Genomic DNA, 13005 nt, shown 5'->3' with positions numbered 1-13005 from the left:
ACCGTGGAAGGGAATTTTATTAAGTGTGAGGTGTGGTGGAAGGGCTGGTGTGTGGCAAGGCGTGTGTGGTGTGTTACATGTGGAGAGACCGTATGGGTGTGTGTGCTGATTAGGGTGACATAAAGTACCGTGGAAGGGGATTTTATTAAGTGTGAGGTGTGCTGGAAGGGCTCTGGTGTGTGGCAAGGTGTGTGTGTGGTGTGTCAGAACGTGTGGAGAGGCCGTATAGGAGAGTGCTTTGAGTGAAATGCTGATTGGGGTGGCGTAAAGTACTGTGGAAGGGGATTTTATTAAGTGTGAGGTGTGCTGGAAGGGCTGTGGTGTGTGTGGTGTATCATGTGTGGAAAGCCTGGCGTGAAGAAAGTCCCTCGGGGCGTCATGTTCAGTGTGTTGGCAGCTCGAAAAGTAGCTGTCAGACGATCAGTGGGCAGGTGTGGTGGTTCAGCGAACGAGAGGTGAATGCGTGGAAAATGATCGTGTAGACATGCTAAACTGAAGCACCAACCTTGTTCGAGCAGGTCCGACACCAACACAAATCTCTAGCTGAACCAAGCTCGTCAGCGCCATGCTCGGTCCCCACACTCACCCACTGATCGTGAGACGACTCGGTGCGTGTCCTCAGCGGCTCAGCCCCTGCGCCACCAAGGACTCCCACGTTCTTTATGTTGTAACCAGTCTTTAACCCAAACACTTCTTTTTCGCTCTTTTCCACTGTCCTTTACTACTTTGCCTGCAGCAAGGATGCATAATAAAGCTGCTTTCCGCCTGCGAATGCTTTTTGGGGCCATTGATAATCTTGTGAGACCGCCAAGGAACACACGGGAAACGAACGCTCACGTGCAGTACCTCCCTACACACTTAACTGGGCGCTTTCCCGCTGGGTGGAGGTGGGTCAGTAAACGTGTGAACAGTTTTTATGCTGAACCACGTTCTCTACCGTGCTTCGTCACCATGTTTCGAAACTGCCGTAAATCGTGCTTCGCCAACACGCTTGCCACTGATCGTCTGACGACTCCTTTAGAAATGATCGTTAGAGTCCAATTTTTTGTGTGCGTGTGTGTTTGACCAATTCCTTTACACAGATATTCTCCGATATCAGCCATAATGACATTAAGCTATTCGTCAGTGACTGAAGTAATGTGTGAAATCGAATATATGCATATATTGAAAATAGTATCAACGATACATAATTTCTTAGAGGAGGGATGTTCAAACACCCCGGAGTACTAACAATGTTCCAAAACCCCAGGGTACTAACGCAGGGTTAACAGTGACCATAAAGAGGGAACGCTTGATAGATATGTTAATGCAAAATAAAATTAGTCCTAACAACATTGACTTTATAACTAAAGTATATACAAAGGATAGAACTAAAGTAGAGGTAGGAGAGGGGGATGAAGTTGAAATAGAAATAACCAGTGGGATAAGACAAGGATGTACAGCATCGACCAGTTGGTAGGGGTGGTTCAGTTCAGTGGTTCGGTTACTAAACCACTGAACCGAACCACCCGGCCCCGTGAACCAGTCGTGGGCGGGGCGGGAGAGGGACAGCCGTGCGCCGGGGAGGGTGGCCTGGCAGGGGCGTGGTACTGGGGCGGTGTGGGTGTGGTGTGGGCTGGTGTGAAGGCCAGCTGGTGTGTGGCGGCCGGCTGGTTGGCGTGAGTGGAGGGTCAGTGGTCTCGGGGCGGGGCGGCCACACACTCGCCCCGTGCCCGCCGCCCCTGCCGGTCACGCGGGTAATCGAGCTAAAAGAAATAAAGAAAGTGCTCACCAAGTAAAGAACCGCCAACAGGAACGTCAGAGGACCAATTAATGGAGGGCAAATCCCCAGCCGGAACAAGTTCTGTACCCTCACCAACAGACTCAGGTAGGAGATGAGAGCTACAGGTTGGTATTTTAAGACACTTTTGCTTCTCACATCAGCTATTTCTAAAGGTCAAAGAGTGGGTCAGTCGGGTTCTAATGAGTGTTTCTTCAGGTTCACGGTACAGCAGAAGGGTCAAACTACCACCAGGGTCATAAAACTACTCCTGGAAATGCCCGCAACTCCTACTTAAGCCTTGTCAAATATGTGTTCTTGGCCAAATGTTTTATAATACGACCCCATAGTATGATATTGTCCACCAAAGAATTACTTGGCGGTCTGTAAACAACCAAAACTGTAACACCAAAATCTGGCAAACATACCCCAGCTGTGTTGGGATGATCATTAAAGGTTCTACCAACCTTAATGTCATCCCTAATAGAAATTCCAACACCATGTTTTCTTTGGTTACTGGGAATAGGAAATGGGCAGCAGAGTAAACCGTCACAACCTCTTGCAAAATGACTTGAAAATGAGACAGTTTCACCCCCCTCCCATTTGCTTTCTTTATTTATTTTACTTTTTGGATGGGGGAGGATTAGTTTGGTTTCCGGAGAAGTAGAAGAAATTACTCAGTTTGTTTACGAAGGGTGCGAAAGACTTTCCTCTTAGGCAATAATTCAAGTTCATCTCTCCTCCATTTTGTGCATCAAGAGTGGGAAGAATGTGAGGAGGAGGTGTGAATAGGTGTGTTTGTGTGTGTATTTACCTAGCAGTATTTACCTAGGTGTGACATACGGGAAAAGAGCTACGCTCGCGCTGTCCCGTCTCCATATCCTCTCTTATCCAACTTTTCCTAAAAATCATAAATGCTTCTTGCACAAACCACCTCCTCCTCCAGTCCATTCCATAGCTCAATGCTTCTGTTTGGGAAGCTAAACTTTTTCACATCTCGCCTACACGTGGTCGCCCTCAACTTCTATGTCCTCTCGTTTCTCTCTCGCTCCACACACACAGGTCCTCTCTGTCCAGATTCTCCACCCCGCTTGCCACCTTGTTCACCACGATCAGGTCTCCTCTTTCTCTTCTTCTCTCCAGGGTTGTGAACCCCATGCTATTGAGTCTCTCCTCGTAAGTCCGATCCCTAAGTTCCGGTACCATCTTAGTTGCAGCTCTCTGTACTCTTTCCAGCTTTCTTATGTTCTTCTTTTCGTGAGGAGACCAGACCACTGCTGCATACTCCAACCTTGGCCTTATCATTGTAATTATTATTTTCTTCATCATCTCTTCGTCCAAATACACAAATGCAGTCCTTATGTTCCTCAGCAAATTCATAGTTTGTCCCGTTATCCTGTTGATGTATTTGTCCGGTGACATATGTTGTCTGAGATAGTCACTCCCAAATCTTTTTCTTCCATTCCTCTGCATATTATCTCACTTCCCATCTTATAATCATATTCACATCTTCTACCACTCTTACCAAACTCTATTTTTTTACATTTCCCAAGGTTGAATTCCATCTGCCATGTACCACTCCACTCCCATATTTTGTCCAGGTCCCTCTGCAATGCCTCACAGTCTTTCACATCATTGACTCGTCTCAAGAGCTTTGCATCATCTACAAACAAACTCACATGGCTGGTCACTCCGTCCACCATATCATTTATATAAACAGCAAACATTAATGGTGCCAGCACTGAACCTTGTGGGACCCCACTCCTCACTGGGCACCAGTTGGAAACCTTGTCCTTGATTATTGTCCTCATTTCCCTGTTAGTTAGGAAGTCCTCCATCCACTTAATAAGTCCATCACCCACTCCACCTCTATTTTTAATTTTCCAAATTAGTCTTCTGTGCAGTACTTTGTCAAATGCCTTTTTCAAATCCAGGTACACTCCATCCCCCCAGCCTTCTCTCTCTTGTATTAAATCTGTCACCCTTGAGTAATAACATAACAAGTTGGTGACACAAGATCTCCAAGCCTCCAAGAGGATTTACACGAAATTTCAGCTTGGTCGGATAGATGGGAGATGCTCTTTAACGTAGACAAGTGCCAGGTCCTTCAAGTTGGAACGAGGAATAAGAAGTTTGATTACGAAATGCGCGGCGTTAAACTCAAAAGCGTTCAATGCGTCAAGGACTTGGGGGTCAAAATCGCGTCAAACCTCAAATTCTCACAGCAATGCATCGATGCAGCAAATAAAGCGAACAGAATGTTGGGCTTCATTAAAAGAAACTTTTTATTTAAGAATAAAGATGTAATACTCCCGCTCTACAACAGTTTAGTCAGACCCCACTTGGAATATGCGGTACAGTTTTGGTCTCCCCACCATGCAAAGGATATTGCTAAATTAGAAGGTGTTCAGCGTCAGACAGCGAAAAATTATCCTTCCTTGCGCAACAAATCCTCGAAGAAAGGCTTTCTACCCTAACATGTTTTCTCTTGAGAAGCGTCACATCCGAGGTAAAATGATCGTATGTTTTAAAATACTTAATGGTTTCACGAATGTAGACAGATCAACATTGTTTATGATCGATGACACTTTGCGCACGAGGAACAATGGCGTAAAACTCAGATGTAGACAAGTAAATTCAGACTGCACCAAATTTTTCTTCACCAACGTTGTAGTGCGAGAATGGAATAAGCTCCCATCATCAGTGGTCCAGTGTAACACGATTGACTCCTTCAAAAATAAGCTCGACCGTCACTTCCTTCAACTTAATATCAACTAGAGTAGAAATGCAACGTTTTGGAGTCTTCTGATTAATGTAAAATCGCTTAGGTTTAAGGACAGACCACCAAGTCTGGACCATGGGCCACTCTGTCTTCTGCCCGATGCTCATCCAATCTCATCACTGCCAAGTCTTCCTGTATACACCTTCTCCACATTTTCCTAGGTCTACCAACTGGTCTCCTTCCTTCTACCTCCAATCTCTCCACAGCTCCCAGCACTGTATCCTCCCCTGCTCTCTTTCTCCTCCATTCTACTTTGTCATCTGCCCGATGCTCATCCAATCCCATCAGTGCCAAGTCTTCCTGTATACACCTTCTCCATGTTTTCCTAGGTCTACCAACTGGTCTCCTTTCTTCTACCTCCAATCTCTCCACAACTCCCAGCACTGTATCCTCCCCTGCTCTCTTTCTCCTCCATTCTACTTTGTCATCTGCCCGATGCTCATCCAATCCCATCAATGCCAAGTCTTCCTGTATACACCTCCACGTTTTCCTAGGTCTACCAACTGGTCTTTTATACCTCTTAATTAATGTTTGTGAGTTTAGAGATCAAAGAATAGTCGCCTTTCCTAGGTCTACCAACTGGTCTCCTTCCTTCTACCTCCAATCTCTCCAAAACTCCAAGCACTGTATCCTCCCCTGCTCTCTTTACATGTCCAAACCATCAGAGGCTTTCCCTTCAGAGCACTGTTTCCTGTTAAATGAGCTTATAATATTCACTTATACCACTTCTAATAACACCCTATTCATGTTAATTAGTCTTTTGACCTATAAGTACACCTGAGAAAGGGGAATTTAGGTGAATCACGCCGTCCAACTTCCTTATGCAAGAGTTTATGGTTCCTTCATCTTTTAGCCCTTCTGTTGGTTACGTCTGGACTCCTTTCTTTTCCTGTATTTTCCTTTGTTATAGTTGTTTTCCATCCTGCATTTTCCTTTTTTCTATATTTTTCTTCTTTATATTTGTTTTCCATAGCTGCAGTTTCCTTCCTTTACTATGTTTCCCTTCCCTTTCCTGTATTTTCCTTTTTTTTATATTTTTCTTTATATTTGTTTTCCATAGCTGCAGTTTCCTTCCTTTTACAATATTTTCCTTCCTCTTACTATATTTTCCCTCCTTTCACTGTATTTTCCTTTTCTATACTTTAATCCTTTAGTTCTTTCAAGAGGGAGTACTTTTTCTTCCACTTTATTCAGTTCTTGTTTACTTTCATTGTTCTTGGTTTTCCTCTCCTATTCCAAATTAAAAATACTACTACTACTACTACCACCACCATACTAACATTAACACTAATAAAACCAAGTAGAACAGTGGTTCTTAACCTGGGTTCGGCGAAGATCCTCCCGAAAGATATTGCAATTTTGCAATTGAATTTTAAGCAAATTTTCTTTAATAGTTTTATGGATTAAAATCGAATACATTCTTTGTATTATCTAAAATCAATATACTCTTGAACTTTGAAGGAATTTTTCTTGCACTTGTATGTCTTTTTTTTTCTTTTTTTTTTTCTTCTTCTTTATACTTAAGGGGTTTGGCTACTGTGCGGAGGTTTTCGTTTGGGTTCGGCGCCTCTGAAAAGGTTAAGAACCACTGAACTAGAACTCATTCAGCTCTTGGCTTTTCTTTCCCATAAAATATAAATACTACTATTACTACTACTACTACCACTACTTCTATTCCTCTTCCTTCTACTGCTACCACTACCACTACTACTATAACTATTTCTATTCCTCTCCTTCTATCACTACTAATACTGCTACTACTACTACTAATAATAATAATAAACACTAACAATAAGAAAGTCAACTAGAACAACACCCCACACCCTCCCCAAGGATAATAAACACCAGTACAATGTCATCAAATTATTGGTATATTCTATGTGAAGAATTAAGATACACAGGTAAGGTATGTTTGCTTAGTAGTAGTTTGTAGGTCAGTCTGCCGCAGCCTAACACAAGGGCCCGATGCTGCTGCTGCCACCCCTGCCTCCGCCTTTGTATAATGTGTCTGTCTGTGTGGAGTTGAAAAATAAAGTTGAAATACAGTCAGATGTTCGTTGAGTGACTGCAATAGTTTGTGAATTCTGGGGTTGAAAATAAAGTTGAAATACAGTCCGGCGTTCGATTTTTACAAGCGACTGGGATAGTTTGTGAATTCTGGGGTTGAAAATAAAGTTGAAATACAGTCTGGTGTTCGTTGAGTTTCGTACGATTTTTACAGGTGATTGGGATAGTTTGTGAATTGACGGTTTTTACTTTCCCGACATGTAGATCTCTTTATTTTGTGAATTGACGGTTTTTACTTTCCCGACATGTAGATCTCTTTATTATCTTTATTGCTGTATTTCTTGGTGGCATATACGATGGGTTAAGTCCGGAATTAGTTTTGGATGAGTATAACGTAGACGGTTTTTACTTATATGGTTAAGTCCGGAATTAGTTAAGTTTCAGACTAGTATAACATAGACGGTTTTTACTTATTCCAACCTCTAGATCTCTTTATTATTACTATCTTTATTTCTTGGTGGCATATACGATGGGTTAAGTCTGGTATTAGTTAAGTTTCAGACTGGTATCATGTAGACGATTTTAACTCTTTCCAATGTGTAGATTTCTTGTCGTATGGAAGAGATTAGAATAGTCTGTTTGGGGTCAAAAGATAAAGTTAAATGAAGTCTGGTATTACTTAAGGTTCGGACTAGTATCACATAGACGGTTTCTACTCTTTACGACATCTAGATTTCTTGTGTGTATATCTGGTGATGTATAGAATAGATTCAAATAGTCCTATGTTGGTCAAGTCTCGAACCAGTATCCCATTGACAATTTTTACTCTTACCAACACCTAGGTCTCTTTGTGTGGTTTATGATTAACTTTGGCAGTAAGTCATCCCTCAAATAGTATTGTTTCCAATAGTTCAATTTTGGTTTTATGTGGATTTTTAAATTTCCCGACAAGCAGGAAATTTAAAAATCCTAAAAGATCTTCCATAACAAACCGTATAAAACCGAAACCGAACTATTTGAGGAACGACTGTATATATATAACAACAAACTATTAATATCACTTGTAAAAATCGTCAATGAATCCAGTTCTCCAAATCACCACTAGTTGAACAGTTTTGAATGGGCGTTACAGACAGACACTCGGACAGACAGAGGCAGCGGGAACAGAGAAACAATAATAATAATAAAAATAATAATGATCAATATAGTGAATCAGCATCATGGATAAAAGTTCTGGCCGGGCAGGACAAAAATAAAGAAAAAATATATATATAGTATAATAATAATAATAATAATAATAATAATGATAATAATAATAATAACACAGAAATCTCACTTGCGGCAACACTAACATTGCAGTCAAAACACCTCAGAATAAAATAAGAATAAAAATATTAAATATAAAAATAATAATAATAATAGCGTTCAAGAAAATTAATTTGTACTACTCATCGTTTGCGGCACGGATCGCCGACCACTCGACCGACAGACTAACCCCCCACCCCCTCCCTGCCCCCTTCACCCCCCATAACCCCCTATAATGGAGTCAAACAATGGGGTAGGTAGGACAGGGGGGGAGGGAAGGGGAGAGGGAGGAGGGGCTGTCAGTCTCGGGTTGTTTATATTCTGGAGCGAAAAAAATAATTATACAAGAGAAATATAATCTTGTGGAAAGGATGATTATAATATTATTGTTTATACATAGCGGTAGCGTTGGCGGGTTTTCCTGACTTTCCTTTTTTTTTCTTTGTCGTTCTTCCTTTGTCCTTCACTCACTGTGGTCCGTTCCTTCAGCCTTCATGAGTTTGCGTTGTTGTTTTCATCTTGTTTTTTGTTGTTCTGTTTGTTCATCTGTTTTGTTATTTTTCTGTCATCCACTTTCTTCTTCCCTCTTTTCTTTAGCTTTTTTTTTTTTTGGTTGCCGGTGTTTTTATTTTGTTTTCACTTTCTTCCTTGCTCTTTTCTTTAGTCACTCTTTTCTATTTATTTTGGCTTCTGTCATTCATTTATTGGGTCTTGGTGTTTATTTTTTAGCTGTTTTATATGTTTTTCTTGAATTTACCTATCCTTTCTTTGTTATATTCACTAGTAACTGATCGCTGTTCAATTAAAGAAACATTATCTTGATCTTTTGGTTAAGTTTAAATAACAGCTTCCACAACTTTAGTATTTCATAACTCGACAAAAGCTTAACAATGGACTTTTTATATATTTCCTTTGCGTCCTAATACAACATTTGAGGAAGAAATGTTCAACTTCAGTAACAACCAAACATTCCGAGACGATTAATCATTTCTTGACACTTTCTTTTCTTCATTAATTTCCTTTTCTTTCTAATACAACGTCTGAGGAAGAAACGTTCGGCTCCAGTAACAACAAATTTTCCGAGACAATAATTTCTTGTAACTTTTCATTTTTTTAATTTCTTTCCTTTTCTTTCTGTTACAACGTCTGAGGAAGAAAAGTTTGACTCCAGTAACAAACAAACATTCCGAGACAACTAATCACTTCTCGGAACTTTTCATTTTTTTTAATTTCTTTCCTTTTCTTTCTATTACAACGTCTGAGGAAGAAAAGTTTGACTCCAGTAACAAACAAACATTCCGAGACAACTAATCACTTCTCGGAACTTTCCTCTCGTCACCTTCGCTCGCTTGCTCCCTTCTCCGCCACATGCAAAAGTAGCATTTCAAAACAACATACAAAAAATAATATAATGATAGTACAATGCGTCTCTAAGCCATCCGTGGTCCTTACAGCTTAACTAACCGACGTGTTTGCAAAAATCCAAGCACTAAATAAAGATACACTGGTTCACATTCACAAAACAAAAACCTTTCAAGTGTGTTTTTCTTTAATATAGATATAATATATAAATCCATAGAAAATCTACTTAAGGATATAATTTCAAAAAGGTTAATAATAATAATAATAATAATAATAATAATAGCATTTCATCATCTACTAGTCATATAGCTAAAGAAATTCCTGCGCTCCTTACTTACACAAGTCAAATTATCATCATTATTCTTGTTTTATTAGTTTAAGTTTTTTCCTCTTTCTGAAACTTCCAAGCGAGAAGCCATTTTTTTGACACTGCTCCCGGCGGCAACGCTCGCCAGCCACGCCCAACACATGTACAGATATATTACACAACGGTAGTAGTAGTGGGAGTAATAGTATAACAATAGCATAGTAGTAGTAGTAGTACGAGTAGTAGTAATAATAATGATAGTTAATGATAATAATAAAACTGTTTGTAGTAGTAGCATAATTTGTACCGACTAAATTAACAAGAAAGGTGTATGTATTTTTTTATATAGTTTTTTGTAGTGTTTTTGTCTTTATTTACTTACATACCTCTACACACGAACGCTTCCCCTGCAAACGGTAAAAAAATATCGGGAGATGATTGAAAAAAAAAATCGCTTTGACCTTAAATATTACGTCATTATTCTGTTACACAAACACGATAAGCTTTTGTTTTTCCCTCTCAGCTTCTCTTTTTTATACTTGACTTCCCTTATTTATTTATTTATCTATTTAATTTACTATTACCTATAAACTAAGCAAGGGAGGACCAGGAGTTCGTCTTCTTATTTAAACTGAGCAAACATTTCTTAAGAGTGTGTGTGTGTGTGTGTGTGTAGGTATTTGTGAATGTGCGTTTTTTGGGATGTGTGTGTGTGTGTATGCGTGTAGGTATTTGTGCATGTGCGTTTTTTGGGATGTGTGTGTGTCTGAATCTGTCTTTAAGTGTGTGTGTGCGTGTGTGTAAAGCCCACGTCAGCCTCCGCCCCAGACTAAAAAAAAAAAAAAATCCCGAGCTCAAAGAAACGAACGGGGAACAAACAAACGAAAGCGCGAACAGAAATAATAAATACAAATAATAATAATAATGAAGACAACAGTGATAAAAATATAATAATCTCGCCGATCTTGACGCGAAAGGAGAGAAAGAAAGATAAAATAATAATAGTTATCTTAAAATTCAAAAACAGAGAACAACAAAATAAATTAACAACTAGAAGGAAAAAGAGAAAAAAAATGCATAATAAAAAGAAAAGCTGGAAATTAGTTAAAAAAAAAATATGGGAAGGAAATCAAATAAAACAACAATGAACGAAGAAAATAACGGGGGGAGGAGGAGGAAGACAGGGCGAAGAAAAGGAAGAAAATTGTTTAGATTTCAAATTGATTAACCACTAGACACTTAGAAGAAGACAGGAGGAGGAGGAAGATGAGAGAGGAAGAAACAGGGAGAAAAGTTTAGATTTCAAATATTTTCAACCACTAAGGAGAATAGTAAGAAAGGAAGGAAGGAAGGATGACAAGAGGCGAGAGAAGGAGGAGGAGGACAGAGAGAAATACAAGAGAAGATTAGATACTGATTTTAGGAAGAAAGAGAGAAAGACAAGGAAAGTTTAGATTTAATTAAGAAAGAAGGAAAGAAAGTGGGAGGAGGAGGAGAAAGAATAGCGAGAGAGGAAGGAAGAAAGAAAGAAAGGCAAGAATAGTTTAGATTTCAAAATGTTCAACCACTAGACACACAATTTTATTAAGAAAGAGAGGAAGAGAAAGAACGAGGGAGGAGGAGAAGGAATAGAGAGAGGAAGGAAGAAAGAAAGGCGAGAATAGTTTAGATTTCAAAATGTTCAACCACTAGACACACGATTTTATGACGAGAGAGAAAGAAGGAAAGACAGCGGAAGGAGGAGGAAGAGCAGAAGAGAAGTTTAGATTCCAAAATGTTCAACCACTAGACACGATTTTATGACGAGAGAGAAAGAAGGAAAGACAGCGGAAGGAGGAGGAAGAGCAGAAGAGAAGTTTAGATTCCAAAATGTTCAACCACTAGACACACGATTTTAGAAAGAAAGAGGAAGAGCGAGAAAGAAGGAGGAAGAGTGGAAGAGAGAGAAAGGCAAAGAAAAGTATAGATTCCAAAATTATCAACCATTAAACACACTGATTTTATGAAGAGAGAGAAAGAAGGAAAGAGGAAGAGAGAAAAAGATGAGGAAAATTCAGATTCCAAAATGCATAACCACTAGACACTGATTTTATGAAGAAAGAGAGAAAGAAAGAGGGAGGAGGAAGAGCGGAAGCGAGAGAAAGCGGAGGAAAGTTTAGATTTCAAAATGCATAACTACTAAACACACAATTATTGGCCGAAGCCGTAATTCCTATTATTATTATTATTATTATTTTTATCTTCACACTGACGGCTACAACATCGCTACGAGTACAACAATATATAAAAAACGCTTGTAAAAGGAGACTTGTTTGGTTCTTACTTCTTAATTATCTTTCAATGCATGTATGTGTGTGTGTCTTAATTTACTTACATATCCTATTCATCTATCTATTTACAAAGGGTGTTTTTTCCTCTCATATCCTTGGACACCAATTCACACACGCCCCCCCCAAAATTGTATCACTCACAAATGTTGAAATAAAAAGTAAAAATCTAAATTGCTCGTGAATTTTATGAAAAGTCGCGAGAAAAGTTGAATTTTTCGCTTGGTGTGTGTGTGTGTGTGTATATTGTGCTAATTATATACAAATGAACTTAAAAAAATATATAATAATGATAAACGCAATTTCCATTCTGATTTTATACCATCCACTGAGTCATATCTGTGTGTGTGTAAGTGTGTGCGCGTGTATATGCACATAGGCAAGGCAGTGTACGCGGTCACCTGGCGCAGAAGCTAATTAACTAGTCAGGTAGATAACGATTCACCTGTTTTGGGCAGTTCACTAGTTCAGGTAAGCACGTCACTTGTGGCTACCTGGATATCACCTGTCTGGGGTAATCAGGTTGGATGGAGGGGGTCACCTGGGGGGCTAAATTAGGACAGGTAATCTAATGCGGAAAGGGTTTAAAATGGATATAGATGAAATGCTTGGTTATCTTTTTTGTAGTTATTTTCTCATGCTGTATAGTTGATTAGAGGTTACCTGGTGTAGTTCGTTAGCTAAATTAGGACAGGTAATCTAATGTGGAAATGGTTTAAAATGGATATGATTGATGTCCTTGATTTCTTTTTCTGTACAGGTATTTTCTTGCATTGTATCGTTAATTAGAGGTCACCAGGTGTAATATAGGTGACTTAATTAGGGAAGGTAGTTTGTTAGCTAAATTAAGACAGGTAATCTAATGCAGAAATGGTTTGAAATTGATTATAAGTCCTTGGTTATCTTTTTTGTACAGGTATTTTCGTGTTGTAAAGTTAATTAGAGGTCACCAGGTGTAATATTAAAGGTAACATCATTAGGAAAGGTAAATCTATCAATATCAGTCAAAGAAAATGGTTTGAAATAGAAATAAATGACGTGCTTGATTTCCTTCTTTGCACAGTTATTTTCTCGAGCTGAATCATTAATCAGAAGTCACCAGGAGCAATACTGTAGATAACGTCGTTAGGGAAGGTAAATCTAACATCACCTGTCA

At 39.3% G+C, this 13005-nt stretch overlaps 1 long non-coding RNA gene across 1 annotated transcript; it reads left to right on the top strand.

Moving 5' to 3' along the window:
* The first annotated feature begins 4286 nt into the window (after positions 1-4286).
* On the top strand, positions 4287-12995 carry LOC126986204 (uncharacterized). Its single transcript, XR_007739396.1, has 2 exons — positions 4287-12412; positions 12544-12995. It is a non-coding gene; the product is annotated as an uncharacterized LOC126986204 (long non-coding RNA).
* Positions 12996-13005: the final 10 nt, after the last annotated feature.

The sequence above is a fragment of the Eriocheir sinensis genome, chromosome 61, assembly GCF_024679095.1.
Source record: "Eriocheir sinensis breed Jianghai 21 chromosome 61, ASM2467909v1, whole genome shotgun sequence".
In the NCBI taxonomy this organism is placed as follows: Eukaryota; Metazoa; Arthropoda; class Malacostraca; order Decapoda; family Varunidae; genus Eriocheir; species Eriocheir sinensis.
The sequence above is the reverse complement of the archived record's forward strand: the minus strand, read 5'-3'. Positions and strand labels throughout refer to the sequence as shown.